Source organism: Lactuca sativa, chromosome 4 (genome assembly GCF_002870075.4).
Source record: "Lactuca sativa cultivar Salinas chromosome 4, Lsat_Salinas_v11, whole genome shotgun sequence".
NCBI classification, from domain to species: Eukaryota; Viridiplantae; Streptophyta; class Magnoliopsida; order Asterales; family Asteraceae; genus Lactuca; species Lactuca sativa.
The window spans coordinates 44,310,752-44,332,294 of record NC_056626.2 but is presented as its reverse complement, the minus strand read 5'-3'; the positions used below and the strand labels follow the sequence as shown (position 1 = coordinate 44,332,294).

At 34.8% G+C, this 21,543-nt stretch overlaps 1 pseudogene; it reads left to right on the top strand.

Moving 5' to 3' along the window:
- The first annotated feature begins 3,691 nt into the window (after positions 1-3,691).
- Positions 3,692-4,989, top strand: LOC111914576 (trans-resveratrol di-O-methyltransferase-like; annotated as a pseudogene).
- The last annotated feature ends 16,554 nt before the right edge of the window (positions 4,990-21,543 follow it).

Sequence of the window (21,543 nt, the reverse complement as noted above, 5' to 3'; positions counted from 1 at the left end):
ATACTTGTATTACTAACTCAACCATGGAGTCTGATTTTGTTGCATTGTCTGCTGCTGGTAAAGAAGCTAAATGGCTAAGGAATTTGATTTATGAAATTCCATTATGGCCTAAACCGATATCTACCATTTCTATCAGATGTGATAGTGCTGCTACCTTGGCTAAGGCTTATAGTCAAGTGTACAATGGGAAATCTAGACATTTAGGTGTTAGACATAGCATGATTCGTGAGCTCATCATGACTGGTGTGATATATGTGGAGTTTGTAAGAACTCAATTTAATTTAGCCGATCATCTAACAAAAGGCTTAGCAAGAGATCTTGTGCACAAGGCGGCTGTAGGGATGGTTTTAAAGTTCACTTAAAATCTTTTATATTGAGATACCCAATTCCCATCTAATGTAATATTAGATGCTGAATTCAATGTGGAAAGCTTGATATTTGAAGATTGGAACACATTATTATCATCATCCCAAGGTATGTGTTCAGTACTGCAAGTTAAGGAGGTTGAATTTATATTCTTAATAGTTCTTTTGAAAAATTGCATTTGCAGGTGCAAAAATAAAAGAACTACCTATATAAGCATGAAGTTTAGCTACTTCAAGAAGTTAGGACTTGGCTTTGATATGCTTATTGAAGGATGGGACACAAGCTAGTAAAATATAGTGTCAAGTTAGAACTTATGAGAATGTAAACTGTTGTGTGTATTATCTTCATGTATTCACTATGGATAGAAAGGGTTGAATCCTTAGTGATACCCTGATATTCGAATATTTGGATTATATAATATACTAATGTGAAATTCAATCGTCACGATATTTCATTTATGCATCAGTTTTGTTGGTGTTATGTTTCATTTTAAGTTAATCAAGATTACACTTAAATGAGGGAGGTTTGTTGGTGATTTGCTATCAATAATGTTATTTAAGTGTAATAGGGATTACTTTGTTGACTAAAAATGATCTTGATAAATATTAAACAAGTAAGGAAGGTGTGGAGTACACACTTGTTTAAGTTTGATCAAGTATTAAAGTATACTGTCATTTAGGGGCGAAGCCCCTGAACGAACGGGGGTCCGGGGGCAGCGCCCCTGGCGGGGTCCAAGGGGCAGAGTCCCTAGCTGGGGTCGAAAATCCAAATTTTGAATATTTGACCCGGTTTTGACTTTGAATTAATCTTTATACAAAACCCGGATTTATGACAGTTTTTACTGTTGAGAAAAACTGTTATATGACAGTTTTGACAGTTATTCGGATAAGACAGATTTATAACCAATTTTAGTTACTTTTCTGGTACTCACGAAATTACACCATCTTAATCTCTCTTTCTTTTCTCTTTGATTCTATCTGAGTCTTATCCAATTGAGGATTTGGGAGTACCACCCAAATACTTCGATTTGAAAGTGATTATCACGATTCTCAGATTTCCAAGTGCCACTAAACCATATTTCTAACATATGATAGTTAATTTTCAGAAATACCCTTAACTGGTTGATAAAGAAAATGGGACATTTTGTGGAATGGAAACAATAACAAATGTGGGGTTTATTTTTTTTAATTTTTTCTCAAAAGTGCAAGTTTTTTATTATATTGCTAATGAACATATTGGCATGACGATTTGCTAAAATTAATGACTTTGAAAAAATAAGCTGATAATATATTTCTTTTTCACAACATACGGTTTAGAAAAAATGACTAAAGTGGGCATCATCACACATTTGGCAAGATACATCATGTTTTCTCCCTAAATATGTATAATCGTTTTTATTTGTTCCTCGAAATTCACAACCAAATCTACATGGAAGTGTATTGTCTTTTTTTTATTCAAGAAAATTATTTGAAAATGTATTACTCTTTTTTGCTCTCTTTTCTTTTTTTGGATTTCATTGAAAATATTAAATATCATTTTTTTTTATTTTGAGAAAATGAGTGAACTATAGTTCACCTCAGTTTTGTTTAAATCTATTTTTGATTTTAATTTTATTTTTTTCCTTTATTTTTGAACATATTATATTTGAAATGTTAACATATCATGTGAAAAAGGAAAAGGGATTGAGTTTAATTAAACAAAAATCTTGAAATTTATTCACTCTTTTTTAATATAAATTTCTTTATCATTTATTTTTTTCTTTCAGTTAGGTGAACCCCCTGCAGCTTATAATTCGGTACACCTTCATGTAATCCTGAAAATGATCCAACAATTTATGGAGATTGCTGGTAATTGCACTTGAGATGATATAGCAGGGGAGGATAAAAGGCATGGCCTTCGAATGGTACTTTTCAGATTCACATTTTCCTTCTTGGGTTTTGTGTTATTTGTATGTTATTGTGTTAAGGGCATAACCGTCTTTTTCATATTTCATGTTGATCAAGCTTTAGGGCAGACATCAGATTGGTTTAGAAGAATGTGTTGTCTTGTACTTTACAAAAGACGAAATTTCCAACTTCTTTGAATAATATGTGATATTAAAAGTTGCCAGAGGAAGAATAAGTACACATATTGTGGACAGGTGCTTCTTCTCAATCAAAAAACAAACTTGATGATGATCTTTTTTGGGGTCCTTTGGATCACCCAAAACAAGAGAAAATAAACTAACACAACACCAAAGGTGTGCATGATTCCCCACTAGTTTATTTGATTGATGATACAAAGTTGCTATCTATATAGGTATTATATTAAAAAAATGATATTGTTTTAGATATCCCTTAAATATAAAATATACCATATGATATTATTTTAAAAAAAACCATGTGCTATTTTTTTAAAGAAAAGTTAAAAAAAAATGCTTAAAATAATTGTGTGTTTGTGTGATAAGAAATAAATGAGTACCCGCATCGGTTACTCCACTTTATGAAATCCATCCCCAATGTAGCCCGATATTTTTCCTATTAAGAGGAATGTTTATAACATTAATTAGAAGGTTTCAAAGTGTCTAACAGTTTTAAATTGTCTATCACATATACATCGTAAGATTTTGGGGTCTTAAAATATCAATTAACTTGGATAATTTATGGGATCGTGATTGCAATCACTTTCTAAAATCTTTGATTTCGACCCTTATGTATGGGGTATCACGAAATCTGATTTAGGATAATCCAATAAATGCAATTTGGAAATCAGGCCACTTCCAAATTCGAAACACAAAAAATATAGTTTGTTGTTTTGTGTTCTTTGGAGATAGAGAGAACTAGAAGTATGATTTTTGATAGTGAGTTTTGTAACCCTTTCTCTGGAACATAAAAGATGTTCTTATACAAGAGGGAAAAGTAGTTGGTGGTAGCTACATGCAATTTTGGCGCCAAAACAAATGGTTGGATATATGGTTATAAGACATAACCGGTTCTGATATCAGAAGGATGTCACCATTATATAATTGGTGGGAAATGCATGGTTGGAACTTAACTCGTTATAGAAATCCGTTTAGGTTTCGGTGCTCTGCCCCATGGACCCCGGTAGGGTCGCTGCCCCTAGACCCTGCCAAGGGGCTGCAACCCCTTGGAACCCTACACCCTACACCCAGGGGCGCTACCCCCGGACCCCCACATTCCCGAGTTCAGAATTATCACACCGAGAGTACACTCCGAACCTCTAAGCTCGTTTCGTAAATGAAACTTGGCCTATCTCATTATTAATAATAATTACACTAAAAAAATGTTGATAGCACTAAAATCACCAACACATTGTATGAAACTAGATGTCGTTGCAAAATGATGAACAATCTACAAACTTGCTTCATTTTCAAGCATACATATGGAACCACATCTTCAGCTTTAGAAACTCTATGTGTCTCAAATGTGCTCTTTAGCTTCAAATACCTGATATCATCAATTACCATGGTGCACCAATGTTGCTCTTCGAGCTAGTTGAAGCCCTCTCCATCAACAAGGAGAGAGATCATTTTGTCTATAGACTTATGCACATCATTGTTCATTCTGATTTCCTTATGAAAAAAAGTACATCCACAACTGGACACCACGTAGAGGAGGAAAGAAAAGGCTATTTTCTAGCTCCTGCTTCTCGCTTCCTTCTAAAGGAAGTTCCATTAAGCATTAGACCCTTTTTGCTAGCCATGTTGGATCCAATACTGATGGATCCATGGCAACACATGAGCAAGTGGTTCAAGAACGATGACATCAACCCTTTTCACACAGCCCACGGAAGGAATCTTTGGGATTTTGTAGGCCAAGATATAAATCTTAACCAGTTATTCAATGAAGCAATGGGCAGTGATGCCAGGCTTGTGACAAGTCTGGTTCTAAAACACTCTAGAAATATTTTTGAAAGGTTGAATTTAGTTGTTGATGTTGGGGGTGGTACTGTAACTGTTGTCAAGGCTATTGAGGAAGCTTTCTCCTAATATAAGTTTCAGATGTTTTGATCTTCCTCATGTTGTTGACGGTTTGGTAGGAAGTAAGAAGTTGAATTTCTTGCTGGAGACATGTTTGAATCCATTCCCAAAGCTGATGCAGTTTTGGTCAAGGTATTCTTTATTTTTTTTCCACTTAATTTTCTTATCTTAAAATTATTATGTTTCATCTTAGACATAATTTTTAATCTTTTTGAAAGACCAAATATAGTTGCTTGAAAGATTTATTGATAATTTACACTATAAGTTAGATCGAAGGTTTATATACAATGATTCTTTATCTTGTTTATTAATTATTTTCGTGCTTTGAGAAAATAGTGGATATTACATGATTGGAGTGATGAAGCATGAATAAAGATATTGGTGGAATGCAAAGAGGCAATCCCCATCAAAGAAAATGGAAAAAAATAATCATCGTAGACTTGGTGTTGAAGAACGGTGAAGGCGGAAATGAATTACTCAAGACTCAACTTTTCTTTAATATGATTATGTTGACCTTGGTGACATGCAGAGAAAGGAGTGAAAAATATTAGGAAAAGTTTTTCGTGGACTTTGCCTTTAGCGATTACAAGATAACTCCAATTTTGGTGTTAAGATCTCTCATTATGAAGTCAAGACTTGATTGAAAAAAAAAAAACAGAGCCTGCTTAACTCTAACGACAAGTAGTAAGAAGAGGGGAACATAGAATAAGAAGAAGCAATTGAGGGGTATTTTCATCCAACTTTCTGTTGGGATTTTATTGAACTGAAAAACTCACTATAGCATCAAAAATAGCATTCTTGCTTATACTTGAAAGAAACAAATCAAACTAACTACATGGGTTTATCTCTAAAATATAGGAAGAAAGGATAATGACTAAAAAAATCAATAATAAACTAGATAAACTCTTCTAAGCTTCTGGATTATTCCAACAATTTCCCCGTAATCTAGAAGTGGTTACTTGCATCACTCCTAGTAAGTCTATCATCTTTTCAACCTTGGTTCTTACCATCGACTTCGAGAGAATATATGTATGTTGCTTATTGGTGCTCACATGTTCAATTGTGACTTCGCCATTCTCAATACATTCTATTATAAAATGGAATCTTGTATCGATATGTTTACTCCTCCCAGGAAACACAGGGTTCTTTGCCAGGTCAAGAGCGAATTTTTTGTCGAGATGCAATACCGGTGGTTTGATGTTGCAATTTTTTATCTCGCAAAGTAGCCTTCTTATCCAAATTCCTTCACAGGTTGTTGTGGTAGCTGCCATGAATTCAGCTTCACAGGCAGAAAGAGTAACTCATTGTTGCTTCTGTGATGCCCATGTGACTAAGTTTTCATTTAGATAGAATGTCATTCCACTTGTGCTTCTTCTATTATTTACATCTCCCACATAATCACTATATGTGTAACCGATAACAATGTATTCACCACTACTGAAAGGTCTAGTATGCTCAAGAGTCATATTAAAGTGATATTGCTAAATAACATAAGATACTAATGGGTCACACTAACAACAACTTGATACAATTAATTATCTATTAGAAATTGATTTTAATAAATATTCAATAAAACTCTTATAATTAAATTGGAAATTATTTATTTCATGGAAATAATAAATTTCATTCGCAAGTAACATTATATTATTTCATATGGTATGAATTAATAAGTCATGCACAACTTTTTGGACTAGTTGAAAACCTTCTGTCTTTTACTCAAAAGACGAAGTTTATATTTTGTAAACCTTGAGTTTATAAAATTTAAACTAACTTTCCTCTCTTTTATACAATTTACGGAATTTGCATAAAAGGAAGAAAGGTATGGCTTTTCCATTAGTTTATTCAAAAGAAATGAAGCATGGGAGACATGTTTATGACATGGGGACATATGTGCTTAAAGTGTTAAGACCTAATGGTTAATACTTTCACTTTATGCATATAAATAAGCGGCTTGCATTCTTGAAATGTTGCTCATTCCTTCTTCCCTACTAGTGGCTGAAACTAGTTTCTCCTCTCCTGTTCTCTCTAGTTTTGATTAGAAAACTTGAAGAATACTTGCATCTTCGTGCCTTCTTTAAGTTCATATTGGTTATGAACTTAAAGCTTACGGGTTTAAGAGCTTATGGACTAGAATCTACATCAAGTTGAGTCATTGCTGATGTGTCAAAGGTTCCACATTCTTCATCAACTTCCAAGCCTCCCAAGAGGACCCAAAGAACTACAAATGTTGTTATTTCTTCATCCTTTCTTTGGTTGGTGTTTAAATCTTTCTATAACTTGCAAAGAGATCCTTGGTGGGTATAAAATGCTATGTTATGTTCAAAATTCTAAGTCTTCCGTCGCCAGATTTTTCTAGTTTTTGAAACTATTTTTGAACTAAACCCAACAATTAGTATCAGAGCCACCTAGCAAGTTTGGTTACATTTTTATTTTTGGAAATCTTAGTTTTTGGAAAATATGGATAACTTGTTTTTATATAAAAAATATGTTCATACATATTTTCTATGACAACTTTATATTTATTATTTTATGTGACAAAAGTTTCGTTTATCTTTTGTCATTTAAAGTTGTCTTAGAAAAACAAAGGTTGTTTTATGTGTATGTTGATATATATGATGTGCATAAACTAGCCAATGTCCATTGTGTTTGTTGTGTTGGTTGTTTTATAAAAATGGTTGTAATAATTTATTTATTTATATGGTATGCAAAAAATTAAATATATTATTTTTCTTGTTTATTTTGTAAAGTAATAGATTAGTTTTTATAAATAATTTATTTTTACAAAAATATAATAAGAAATGAAGTTGAGACCGTTTTTTGAAGACAAAAGAGCGATTTTTGAGTCTAAAAGGTGTGCAGGATTTTCAGTGACATTTTCTGAAAAGTGTCACTAATGCTGTGTACAAAGGGTTGTTGGACTTTTAGCGACAGTTGCAGAATTTTAGCTTTCAAGAAGTTTTTCTAATCTTTTGCAATCAATGAGTGTTTACTCAAGTGGGAGCTTCGACAACAACATTACAAGAAGGTTTTTGGTCCCCTTAAATGTCCCTTTAGGAATGGACTTGACATCTTTTGTGTTGGCTCACAAAAATGTCATTAGTTGGTTATGTTTATGCACATATCTTTTTATGAATGTTTTGTGTTGTTTATTTTATGCAATTATTATGTGTGGTTGATAAATTAGTTTTTCACATGCTAAAATAATTTTTGACAAAATAAACATCACATGGAGTTTGAGTTTTCAAAATTCGACATAAGATGTAACAAGTTATTATTTTAAAAATAAAACTCGGTTTTATAAAATCGTTAATAACGGTAAATTTTGAAATACTCAATTATAAATTTTAAAATGGTGATTTTTGTAACTTATACAAACTCTAAATATATAAATAATAAAATGAAGTTTTATTAAAGATATAAAAAATTCAAATGCACTCAAAATTAATACCGATTATTAAAATTGAACTGCGTCAAATTATATAAAAACTAGCTTTTTATATAGAACCTTTAAAAGTGATTTTCTTTTGAAAATTGATATCATGGTTTATTATATGCACGTAATAACCATGATATCATATGTTTTTAAACTAGAATTGTAAAACATATAAAGACCCTTTTTTACGAACCTCAAATCTATACAATCCTTTTGAAGAACACTCGCACATCTCTTGTATGCACTAGTGGGATAAAGGATACCTAACAGCTTAGTGTGGTCTTTTGATGACCACGGTTTCCTCGCGATCTATATAACCAAGTTATAGACCGATTACACATGTTTTTCAAATTGGATGATTTGATCGGAAATCTTTTGTGATAAAGGATAACTAAGCAAGAGAGTTTCGAGGCATAGATGGGATCAAACATGTCAAATTAAATTTGTTATTAGAGATTCCATAAATCTAGGAATTATATAGTAATATATAATTGATAATTGATATCTACCGAGTTGAATTCAAATGGATGAGATAAAGGATACCTAACCATTTATTTGTTTTGCAACTTGGATCCTAGAATTTGATAATTAATGTTTTTGGAAACTAAAAGGGTATTAATTATTGAAGATTAAATATTCAAAATGCTAAATGAATTTTGTTAAAATTTTATAGTTAAATAATTCTTTCTCATTATCATGAATTGTCATTTTGTTTAATGACTTAATAAAACAATAACATTCAATAGATACAACTTGAAGGAACAGGTTCATGTCTTATGAGAGAATCTCGTGTGAGATATGAAATTATATACACTTAAAGGTCCAAGTCTTAAACTATTTGCTTTGAGCAATAAGCCTGAAAAATGGTACCTAGTAAGGGCATCGATGTGATGCTAAAGATGCTTCTAACATCAAGCTGGGAATAGTTATTTATGAATTCTAGGAAGTCTTGGATAATTTAAACATATATCTAATGATATAACAGGTCAAGCAATATTCCAATAAATACAGTGATATTGTATTTAAAGCTAGTTTAAACAATGGAATAATGCAAGGCTAAAAGAATCACCTTGTGTAATCCAAGAGGCCCATGTTTTGTGGACTAACCACCTTTAAGCCCAAGAAATCTACTAAGCCCACATAAATGGATCATGTTTCTTTTGTAAAGAAATTGGACACTAGAAGAGGATTTACACCTCTTTTTTTGAAAGAAAGTTTGGAAGATACTACTACTTCTAGTATCTACTAGATAGAATTCGTACTTTTTATATAACACTTAGGTAATTGATACTTAAATGTTAATCTAATATTTGTAAATGGCTTGCAAATATTTATTAAAGACTAACCAAGCTGAGCACAACCAAGTTTGAACTACACTCTCGGATTTTAGTTTATTATTTATGCTTAGAACATAAAGTACTTGTAATGTAAAACAATATTTTTCTTAGAAAATTGTATGATTTAATTTAGCATGCCTAAATTTAAGTCTCAGTTATTTTATTCAAATGTTTGATAATTTACTTAATCGTTTTTATAACGATAATATTCATATTCTGAAATGATTAGCTTCTATTTATGATACAAGATCTCTTAATAGAATTGTACGGTAAATATCAACATTTTATAAATAAAATTAAGTTCTATATGCAAGCACTTTTTGACTTAAGCTTGTTTTCAATCAAACTCATCTTTGACATTGTTATCTTTATTATATAAATGGAATTCACATATTCAAACTTTAAGAAAGGGATATTTGAAGGCAAATAATGTACTTTATTTGACATATGTGAACCTTATTTATATGTAAAGGATTCCTAATGATATTTTCACTAAAATGTATAGAAAATAATTAAGGAAATATACACTTTGGTGTATGACTTCCTTTCTAATGAATGTATGAGATTAAGCACAAGATACCAAATCAACTTTATTAACAACTATAGTAGTTTCAATTATATTTTACGTGGTAAAGCATAATTGTGAAATATTTTTTTGATGATTTCAAAAGTTGAAATACAAACCTGTAAGAACCAGCTAAGGCCTTACTAATAATAAATGATGAATTAAATCTTACTTGGTATGATTTACTTTCTAATCGGTAGAAATATCATCCTTTAATCTTTTTGGGATAATACTTTAATCACTATTAAATTGTATCTTGAATATAAATACCAGCTAATAAGTAGATTAAACACTTTATAGGATTTAGTATGGAAAGGCTCCATATTCCTCTTACTTAATATTTTGTGGATTTGAAGTCGATGTTGGACTAAAGCTTCTAAACCCAAAATATAATAAATACATATGTGTGTAATACTCTAAATATGGCTTAGATTATTATATAAAAACCCGCCAAGAATAAGTCCTCTTATTCTTGTGAAAGTTAAGTTAGTAGAAAGCAAGTTTCTAATGACAATGTAAGTGGGAGGTAGATGGAACTTGAAGCAGCTCAAGAACCATAACCATATGTAGTAATAGTTGGTACTAGTTTTAACAAGGATTGTTAAACTTGAATAATAGTTATTCACAAACACAAATTGTTCGCATTAACGGTAGAAATCATCTATGACTTGAGAAATGTGGAATCTCTCATTGATGAGCTTTTATTTATGGTTTCTAGAAAATCCATCAAATACCAAGATTCTATGTCAGATCTCGAATCTGATAAATGACTTAGAGTCATGAACATGAGATGTAATCCATGTATGAGAATCAAGTATGGACTTGATTAAAATTTATCCCTATAGTAACGATAAATGGAGTAAATGATTCTTCTAGAACGAATAAATTACATGGATAACCATACACATTTAAAGCAAGACTTGTTATAAAAGGATTTTCTCATACTCATGTCATTGAATATGGTCCTCATCATACTCATAACATTGACTGTGATCAAACCTTTTTCACAAGTAGCTATGACTAGATCAATAAGGATATTATTTACTATAAATTCATATTCTTAATTTGAGATATAGTAAATAGATTTCAAGAAAGACTGATTTTTCTTAATAGACATCTACTAGAAGATATCTATATAGATTAGCCTAGAGATTTTCTTGATCCATGTTATCCTAAAAAATGTGTAGAGCTTAAGATCCGCTTGTGGATATAAAGCAAACATCCCAATGTTGCAATCATCATTTAATGAAAACTACAAGGTATGTTTTTACATCAAAATGAATAGAACATATGTGTTTACTAAGAACTAGTGGGAGCATAGTGAAATTGCTAATCTTGTATGAATGAGACATAATTAATCATTTGAAATCACATTATGAATAAGCAAGGTCATTTTCACCTTGCCATGGATAGTGTTTCTAAAATGAAAGAGTTAGGAAGGAGAAGATACATTCTTGAAATGTAAAATCTATAACGGATAGATAAAATGAATGTTAAAGATTTCATGTTCTTATACATATATTGGCAATATCTTGAAAGGGATCAAGACACAAGATTCTTTTGGAGAATTCTTGGCATTGTCATATGGCACTATTTTGAGCTAGCCTCAAAAGTACATAGCTCATAGGTTTGAACTAGATGAAATGATTTATATTCTATTTTCTTGGCAAATGAATTCATCGTTTACGCCATATTATGCATAGGACATGGTATTTGATCATGCTGTAAGCATGTCATAGGATACTAATTGAATACATGGTTATGCCACTGGATGACTAAGAGAGTATTCTAAGAGTACTTTAGAAGAACTAAGAGAATGTATATGAGACAATCAGTTTAGAAAGCATCTTTATAGAAAGAGCCACACAAGATGTTAATTTATAAGCATATATAAATAATTATGGATTATAATTGGATTTTGACTTCATTATGGAATGAAGGGTAAGTCTTATTGGAATGAGGTCTAAGCAAAACATAATGAAACAATCTATTACAAAATAAGAATACATTACTTTATAAGTTGGATTCAGATATGATTGGATGAATGGGATCATTGAAAAACTATGTTGATTTCTGCCATTCAAGGCTCACATAGAAATCTTTGTGACTTCGAGAGTATACTTAATCAAGCAAAGAAACTCTATGTCACGAAAGAACACTAATCATATTCTCCAAGATATTTAACTATACTTAGAGTAAAGTTAAAGTATGGAAATGATAGTATTCACATAATTCACACAAATCAAATTTTGTTAGATCCATTGTTAAATTCCTTCTTTTGAGCTAAGTATGAATGGTCACACTTTAGCTATAAGACTTTATTATTCTAGAAATGGGTTTTTGATTTGGATTTAGTATTTGGATATTGGAACATTATAACAACAACTATTAGATAATTTTATGATATATTAGGATATAGTCATCATATTAACACTTGTTGTGTTCTATAATAACATGTTTAATCCATGAATAATGTTATTATTCTAAAAGTTTATAGTCAGTTATAATTGTGGAAGCAATTATAAAGTAAGACTAATATGAATCGGATTGGTTGACTCTCACTAGATGAAAGTAGGAAAGTGGTTGTAACCAAGTTTCATAGATACTTGTCAGAGAACTAGTATTGAACTGACCCACATCAAGATCATCTCATGGATCGCTCTCATGAATGATATTTGATTAAAAGGTACTATCTCTATATCCTTAACACCCAAGATACATAGTAGGACTTAAGTGTAGGTAGTACTATGCATTGATATGGTCAGATGATGTTCCTTAACCGGACAGTTATAAAAGCCATTTTTAGGTATGGTGTGAACTATGCAAGAGGCTTATGTAGTCAAGATGGGATTTGTTCCTCTTATGTGTTGAGAGTTAGACATCAAATCCACCTTACCAAAAGTTGAACAACCAATGAGATTGATGGTGATCTGTATCTCATGTTCAACATGATGTCTGTAGCAAAGGGATAACTGATAAACTTCACTTATACACCAATTATAGCTTTGAGCTTTTTGGGAATTGGGCGTTGATAGAATGGAACAAAAATTCGTATGGTCTTGGGGGCAGTGAAATGTTCCTAGACGTTCACCACTATTTATATCAATTTTATACGGGTCTTGCGAAGTGGGAGATTGAAAGGTCTAGTATGCTCAAGAGAAAGTGATATTGCTAAATAACATATGATACTAATGAGTCACACTAACAACAACTTGATACAGTTGGTTAATTATAAGAAATAGATTTTAAAAAATATTCAATAAAAATCTTATAATTAAATTGGAAATTATTTATTTCATGGAAACAATAATTTTCATTAGCAAGTAACATTATATTATTTCATATGTTATGAATTAATAAGTCATGCATAACTTTTTGGACTAGTTGAAAACCTTTTTTCTTTTACTCAAAAGACAATGTTTATATTTTAGAAACCTTGAGTTTATAAAAATTAAACTAACTTTCGTCTTTTTTATAAAATTTTTGGAATTTTCACAATCCATTAGTTTATTCAAAAGAAATAAATCATGGGAGACATGTTTATGACATGGGGACGTATATGCTTAAAGTGTTAAGACCTAATGGTTAATACTTTCACTTTATGCATATAAATAAGAGCCTTGCATTCTTGAAATGTTTCTCATTCCTTCTTCCATACTAGTGGCCGAAACTAGTTTCTCCTCTCCTGTTCTCTCTAGTTTTGATTAGAAAACATGAAGAATACTTGCATCTTCGTGCCTTCTTTAAGTTCATATTGGTTATGAACTTAAAGCTTACGGGTTTAAGAGTTTATGGACTAGCATCTACATCAAGTTGAGTCATTTTTGATGTGTCAAAGGTTCCACATTCTTCATCAACTTCCAAGCCTCCCAAGAGGACCCAAAGAACTACAAATGTTGTTATTTCTTCATCCTTTCTTTGGTTGGTGTTTAAATCTTTCTATAACTTGCGAGTAGATCCTTGGTGGGTTTAAAATGTTATGTTATGTTCAAAATTTTAAGTCTTTCGTTGCCATATTTTTGTAGTTTTTTAAATTATTTTTGAACTAAAACCCAACAACTACCTCTAGCATAAACCAGACTATAATCCACAGTCCCTTTCACTATGTTTTACATCCTTCAAATGTTGAACTGTGGGTCTCTCGATGGACATGCTTACCAAACCTGACAACATAGGAGATGTCAAGTTGGGTATAGGTTAAATACCTTAGTGCACCAATTACACTCCTATATTCAGTAGCATTTGCATGGCTTCATCCTCATCCTTGGTTAGTTCCAGCTTGGGCTCCATGGGGTAATTACATGCATTGCAATCTATCATTCTAGTTTTCTTAAGTATTGTCTTAGCATAGGCTACTTGTTTAAATGAGATTCTACCTTCGTGTTTATGTACTTCAATTCCAATATAATATGCATGAAAACGTTACTAAATCACTTATCTCAAATTCCATATTCATCCGATCCTTAAATTTCTTTATCTCTAATATCACAATTTACTGTAATAATAAGATCGTCAACATACACACCTACAATCAGAAGTTTCCCATCTTTATTCTTGTATAAACAACATATTCTTGCATGCACCTTTTGAACCCAAGTTATTTGAGACACCTATCAAAATTTGCATTCCAAGCTCCGTGTGCATACCCACCATCAAAAATTTCAGGCATGTAAGGTTTCGTTTCTGCTTCATTTCCTTCATACAATGGCATACAATCTTAGATTGTAAACGTCCTCCCTGAGGTAAATTTGAACTTTTTCCGATTTACCCCATAAGTACATTCTTTCTTCTTCAAAGCTTACATCTCTAGTCACCCGAATGACCCTCGATGTTTGGATCAATAAATTTATAGGATTTCATCCCTGTTTCAGTTACTAGGTGAACCATTCCCTTGCTCCGGTTGTCAAGTTTCTGAAGATGACCGTCAGTCACTTGTTTGTGCGCTACACAACCAAACACCCTTAGATGCTCAATGTTGCATTTTCTACCTGTCCACATCTAATAAGTTGTTTCCTCATCGACTGACTTTTTCGTCGCTCTATTTACATTATACACCACATTACGTTCTGCTTCACCCCACAACATTTCAGTTACTTGCATGCTTTTAAGTGTGCGTCTCGCCATCTCCACAGTTGTATGATTCCATCTTTCCACGACAACGTTCTGTTGAGGAGAGTACGGAGCCATGTAGTATCGTTTTAAACTAGTCTCGTTATAGTAGGAGGTGAATTATTTTGAGAGAAACCCCCCCCACCGGATCTGTATGGAAAACTTTAAACTTTTCATTTGTTTCAGTTTCTACTAATGCTTTGAATTTCTTGAACGTCCGAAATGCTTGGTCTTTTGTCTTTATTAGGTGGATCCACATAACTCTACTGAAATCATCAATTAATAAAAAGAAATACTTGTTCCCCGATGGTGTGGGTGGCGAAATTAGACCACAAAGATCCCCATGAACTAACTTCAGTCTCCTGCTGGCCTGAAAATTCATTTGTAAGGGGTAAGGTGTTCGAGTCTATTTACCCACTAAATAGCCTTCACAAAAATCTTTAGGATGAGTTAGTCTTGGTATCCCCTGAACCATTTCTTTGTCCGCCATGAGTTTGAGCAATGGAAAGCTCACATGTCCCATGCGTGCATGCCACAATTTAGTCGGTTCGCTAATCTTTCCAAGCAAACATTTAGATCCGACATCTTCCAAAGTAATTTTATACACACGATTTGGTGATCTTTTTACCTTCATAAGGAGTATGCCTTGTATGTCATGTATCCACAAAAACGATCCAAGCTTTAGAATTTAGTCATTGCCTTCAACCAATTGACCTAGACTGATTATATTACTATATAAACTTGGTATGTAGTAAACCTCCTTCAGTATACAATATTCTCCATTCTCGCACTTGAATGTAACCGAACCTTTTCATTCTATATGCACTTTTTATCCATCACCAAACTTCACAAAGCCTTGAATGAATTAGTTTAACTCATGAAACTTATCCTTTTGACCCGTCATATGGATACTAGCACCATTATCCAAGTACCAAATATTTATGTTACTGGGTTCATCTCCGATTGATCTTAACTTTGGGATCACTTTTTCTTCATTCAATAAAACTTCTTGAACATCATAGGCTTCTTTGAAGGCAATCAATAATAAGGATGGTTCATCATTGTAACATCTCGGGTTTCAGGTGTTTCCTATTTCAACCCTTGGTTTATATTATAAGTAAAATTAATTCATAAGTCCAACAAAATGTTGCTAGAAGCTCTAGTTGCATTTTGGTAAATTGAGCTGGAGGAGTATGCTGAGTGTACATGTGTGTACATTGGGCGTATTAGGCCACGCCATAGTAAGCAGGGCGTACACTCACGTACGCTGGGCATACTCATGTCAGAGGGAAACCTTAAATTTTAGTGTTTTAAGGGTATTTATGCAACATGTTGGCTCATTTCCTTTCCACCTTTCAACCTCCACTTCCTTGGAACGTATTTTGCTAACCTTAATCTTTGAAGAGTGTTTTGTGAGCTCAAGTGTGTGCTTTTTGGTGTGTTCTTGGTGAATTAAAGGAAATGGAAGTGAATCAAGAAGCTTGGAAGCTTGAAGCAAGGTTGGATCTGGGAGTTTGGCTTCATTCTCCATCATCTAAAGCTATAAAGTTCATACCTTTATGGTTTATTTGATAGATATCTTGTTGAGTCCTTTTTATGCATCTTTTGGCCCCAAAATGATCCACCTTTATCATGGCATGTTCTGGATGTTTTTAGTCGTCCTTTCAGACCCTTGGAGGTGTCTTTAATCCTAAAAATGATGTCCCAATGGCTAGAAGTGTCCCATGCATTTTCTAGAAGGGTCTTAATGGATTAAGACCATGTATTAAGGACTTTTTGGATGTCTAAAGTCATAAAGTTGGAGACTTTATGACTCTAAGGTGCATTTGGACCATGGATCTATAGTATGGGCTTAAGTGCTTAAGCAATTAAGCACTTAATGGACTTTTTGGGTTTGTGACGGTACGCCCCGCGTAAGGAGGAGTACGCCCCGCATACTCGGTCAGCCACTACAATAAGGGTCATGGCGAGGCTCGGTGTACGCACAACATACCGAAGGGGTACGCCCCACGTACGCCTTCAGTGGGCTTCAGATTTTAGGTGTCAAGTGTTGGGGCCACCTTTTAGGCATGAATGTTTGGGCTTCAGATTTTGGGTGTCAAGTCGAATCACGAGGGACCGAAATGCTCGGGGGATAAGGAGAGAAAGACTCTTGAATCAAGAGAATGGTGCAAGAAATATGAGAGCCCAAGGCTCTTATTTATACTAATTGAATTTTCAAAAACTACCCTCCTTAATTACTTAATGACCTTTTAGTTATATAAACGACTAAACACCCCTCTATAATACTATTATAAATGGATTTAATGATATTTGTACTAAACTAATGTCGAAAGAACTCAACATTAGTCTTATAATGACCGCATCGTCGATACCTTTCTAATGATATATACATATGTATATATATGTGTACGTATACATGATTTATACTTTATTTTAATACGTAAATATGCTATTATAATTTGTAACTCGTTCATACGAACTCCGTTTTTGACGTTCTTTATATCCACGCGTAGGTGAAGACGTACTCTACAACTTTCGTTTAGACTCCGTCGGCTAATTTTGACTTTATTTTTAAAGTTATATTTTTAACAAGCCGGGACAGGATTGGTCTGTTTAAAATCTCATAACTTCTTCATACGAAGTCAGATTTGGGCGTTCTTTTTATCGATGTTCTTAGTTTAACATATTCTATGACTTTCGTTTAGATCACTAAGGCTAAATCTCGCTCTATCGTAAATTCAGTATTCACGCTTCTCGGTATCGTGCCGGTTCTATCGTGAAACTTCGACGGGTCATAACTTCTTCGTTATAAATCGGATTTCGGCGTTCCTTATATGCACGGAAACCTTGAGACATATTCTACAACTTTATGTAGAGATATCGGGATTATCTCACACTTTAATTTTGACGCTCATTTTTATTCTTTATTAATTATACATTTATAATTAAATAATAAACACATATAATTCACATAATACTCAAATATTTCATCTTTATTACTTCAAAAAGAGTTACAAGAGTTGACCTAGACTATTACATTAACAAAAATGCTTAGCCCTGAAACCCGGGCGTTACAATTCTCTCCCCCTTAGGATGATTCCGTCCCGGAATCATGCATCAGCAAACAGATGTGGATAGTGACTCATCATGTCATCCTCTGTTTCCCAAGTGAGATTCGTCCCATTCGAATGTTTCCATCGGACTAGCACCAAGTCGACCATCTTACGTCGTAACTTCTTAGTCTTACGGTCAACAATTGCCTCAGGCTCTTCGATCAACCTTTTATTTTCATCCATCCTTAACTCTGAGATTGGAATTATGTCGGGAACATCTCCCGTGAATTTCCTCAAATAACACACATGGAAGGTGTTATGAATACCATTGAGTTCTTCGGGCAATTCCAGCTTGTAAGCTTGGTTCCTTATCTTCTGAAGAACTTTGAACGGTCCAATAAACCTTGGACTCAACTTTCCTCGTTTCCCAAATCGTATAAGTCCCTTCCACGGTGAGACTTTAAGCAAAACGGAATCCCCAACTTCGAAAGTTATCGGTCGTCTTTTCTTGTCAGCATAGCTCTTCTGACGATCCTGGGCTGCTAACATCCTTTCCCTAATCACCTTCAACTTCTCAGCAGTCTCATGGACTATCTCGGGGCCCATAAACTACTTCTCTCCGGCTTCAAGCCAACAAGACGGCGTACGGCACTTCTGCCCATACAAGGCTTGATAAGGAGCCATCTTGATGCTCGAGTGAAAACTATTGTTGTAGGAAAATTCTACCAGAGGTAAGTGCTCGTCCCAATTCCCTTGGAATTCGAGGGTACATGCTCTCAGCATATCTTCCAGCGTCTGAATCGTTCTTTCGCTTTGACCATCATTTTGCGGATGATAAGCAGTACTCAAACACAAATTTGTACCTAACTCCTCTTGTAGACTCCTCCAAAACCTTGACGTGAAACGACTATCACGATCTGATACAACCGTAAGAGGGACACCGTGAAGTCTTACAATTTCCTTCACGTAAGCATTTGCGAGCTTATCCATAGACCACTTCTCGTTGGCTGCTATGAAGTGTGCACTCTTGGTGAAACGATCCACGACTACCCAAATCATGTCGTGACCGTTCTTCGTCCTGGGCAGTTTAGTCACAAAATCCATGGTGATGTCTTCCCATTTACCCATGGGTACAGGTAAAGGTTCCAAACTCCCATACGGTTTCTGATGTTGTGCCTTAACCCTCGCACATGTTACGCACTCGGCCACATACTTCGCAACATCGAGCTTCATCGTCGGCCACTAGTAGTAGGGTTTTAGGTCCCTATACATTTTAGTGCTACTGGGATGAATCGAGTACATGGTCTTGTGTGCTTCTTCCATCAGAAGATCTCTTATTCCTCCCGTCTTAGGTACCCAAATTCGATCTTGGAATACCTTCAGTCCTCGACTGTTTGTACCAAACACTAACGTTCTTCCCAAACGTTCTTCCTTTCGGTCATTTTTCTCTAAAGCTTCTTCTTGAGCTTTCCTGATACTTTCCACAATCGTCGAGACGACTTCAATTCTTAATGCTCTTGGCCTTTTCCTTTCCATATTGACTTTCCGACTGAGAGCATCAGCAACAATATTTGCTTTACCTGGGTGGTAAAGTATCTCACAGTCGTAGGCCTTGAGAAGCTCTAGCCAGCGTCGTTGCCTCATGTTCAACTCCTTCTGATTAAAGAGATACTGGAGACTCTTATGATCAGTGAAGAGCTTGCACTTCGTGCCGTAGAGGTAATGCCTCCATATCTTTAAGGAAAAAACTACCGCTGCCAACTCCAGATCATGAGTGGGGTAGTTCTTTTCGTGCTCTTTCAATTGTCGAGATGCGTATGCTATCACCTTTTCTCTTTGGGTCAGAACACAACCCAACCCGACTCCAGAAGCGTCACTATAAACCGCGAAATCTTCGACTCCATCGGGTAGAGAAAGTATCGGTGCTTCACATAACTTCTTCTTTAGCTTCTCGAATGCCTCATCGTGTTTCTCACTCCACGTATACGTAGCTCCTTTATGAGTCAAAGCTGTTAATGGAGCAGCTATCGAAGAAAAGCCTTGGATAAATCGTCGATAATATCCGGCTAATCCTAGAAAGCTTCGAATCTCCGTGGGACTCTTTGGACGTTCCCACTTCATTACAGCCTCGATCTTTGCGGGGTCAACAATTATTCCCTCCTGGTTAACAACATGACCCAAGAATTGGACTTCCCGTATCCAAAAGTCGCATTTGGAGAACTTTGCAAAAAGCTTCTCCTTCTTCAACACTTCTAATACTTCCCGTAGATGCTTGCCATGCTCATCTTGGCTTTTCGAGTAGATGAGAATGTCGTCGATGAACACTATCACGGATTTATCGAGGAATGGTTTACAAACCCTATTCATCAAATCCATGAATGCTGCGGGAGCATTGGTTAGCCCGAATGACATAACCAAGAACTCGTAGTGTCCATATCTTGTTCTGAATGCAGTCTTCTCAATATCCTGCTTTCTCACCTTTAGCTGATGATATCCTGACCTAAGATCGATCTTTGAGAAGTAGCTCTAACCTTGCAGATGATCGAATAGGTCATCAATCCTCGGCAATGGATACTTGTTCTTCACCGTTGCCTTATTCAGCTCTCGGTAGTCTATACACATTCTCATACTTCCTTCCTTCTTCTTCACGAATAACACCGGAGCTCCCCAGGGTGATGAACTAGGTCGAATAAAACCGTTGTCCAACAGCTCCTGAAGTTGTGTCATGAGCTCCTTCATCTCCGTCGGTGCTAATCGGTAAGGTGCCTTTGTTATCGGTGTTGTTCCTGGTAACAAGTCTATACGAAACTCCACTTGCCTATCAGGTGGTAATCCGGGAAGATCTTCGGGAAAGACTTCCGGATAATCACACACAACCGGTATATTCTGCACCTCTTTCTTCTCCTTCTTGGCATCGATTACGAATGCCAAGTATGATGCACATCCTTTGGACAAACATTTCCTGGCTTTCATCAGGGAGATGATTCCAGAATTCACTCTGCGTTTGTCCCCATACACCATAAATGATTCTTTTCCGGGTGGGTTTACCTTTACTATCTTCTTTCGGCATTGAATCTCAGCAGCGTTGGCGCTAAGCCAATCCATACCCAAAACGATGTCGAAACCGTTTAACTCTATGGGTAATAGCTCTTCGTGGAATTCGTTTCCGTTTAGCTCAATGACGATGTTCCTAATACGATTACTAACAGGTACGAATTTGCCACTGGCAACTTCTACAATCAGGGCATTATCTAGTTTTTCTACAGGCAATGCTAATTTCCCACCAAATTTATGCGACACAAAGGAGTAGTTGGCTCCGGAATCAAATAGTATATTTGCAGGCAAACCATTTACAAGAAAGGTACCTGAAGCGACGTCTGCTGCCTCCTTTGCAGCCTCGAGCGTCATCTGGAAGGCTCTCGCCTTCGGCTTCGGTGGTATGTTGGGTCTTCCTGTCTCCTTCTTCTTCGGGCAGTCCTTCAAAATGTGCCCTTCTTCATTTCACCCATAACAGGCTTTCTGGTTGAGGGTGCATTCATTGGCGTAGTGCCCAGGCTTTCCGCACTTGTAACAAGTGACCCCTCCGTCACACTTCCCAGAGTGCTTCTTCTTGCACTTGTCACACCACTTCGCTTCTGATCCTCCTCCCCTCGAACCAGACTTCGAGAATCTACTCTTCTTGTTGGACTTCGAGGATT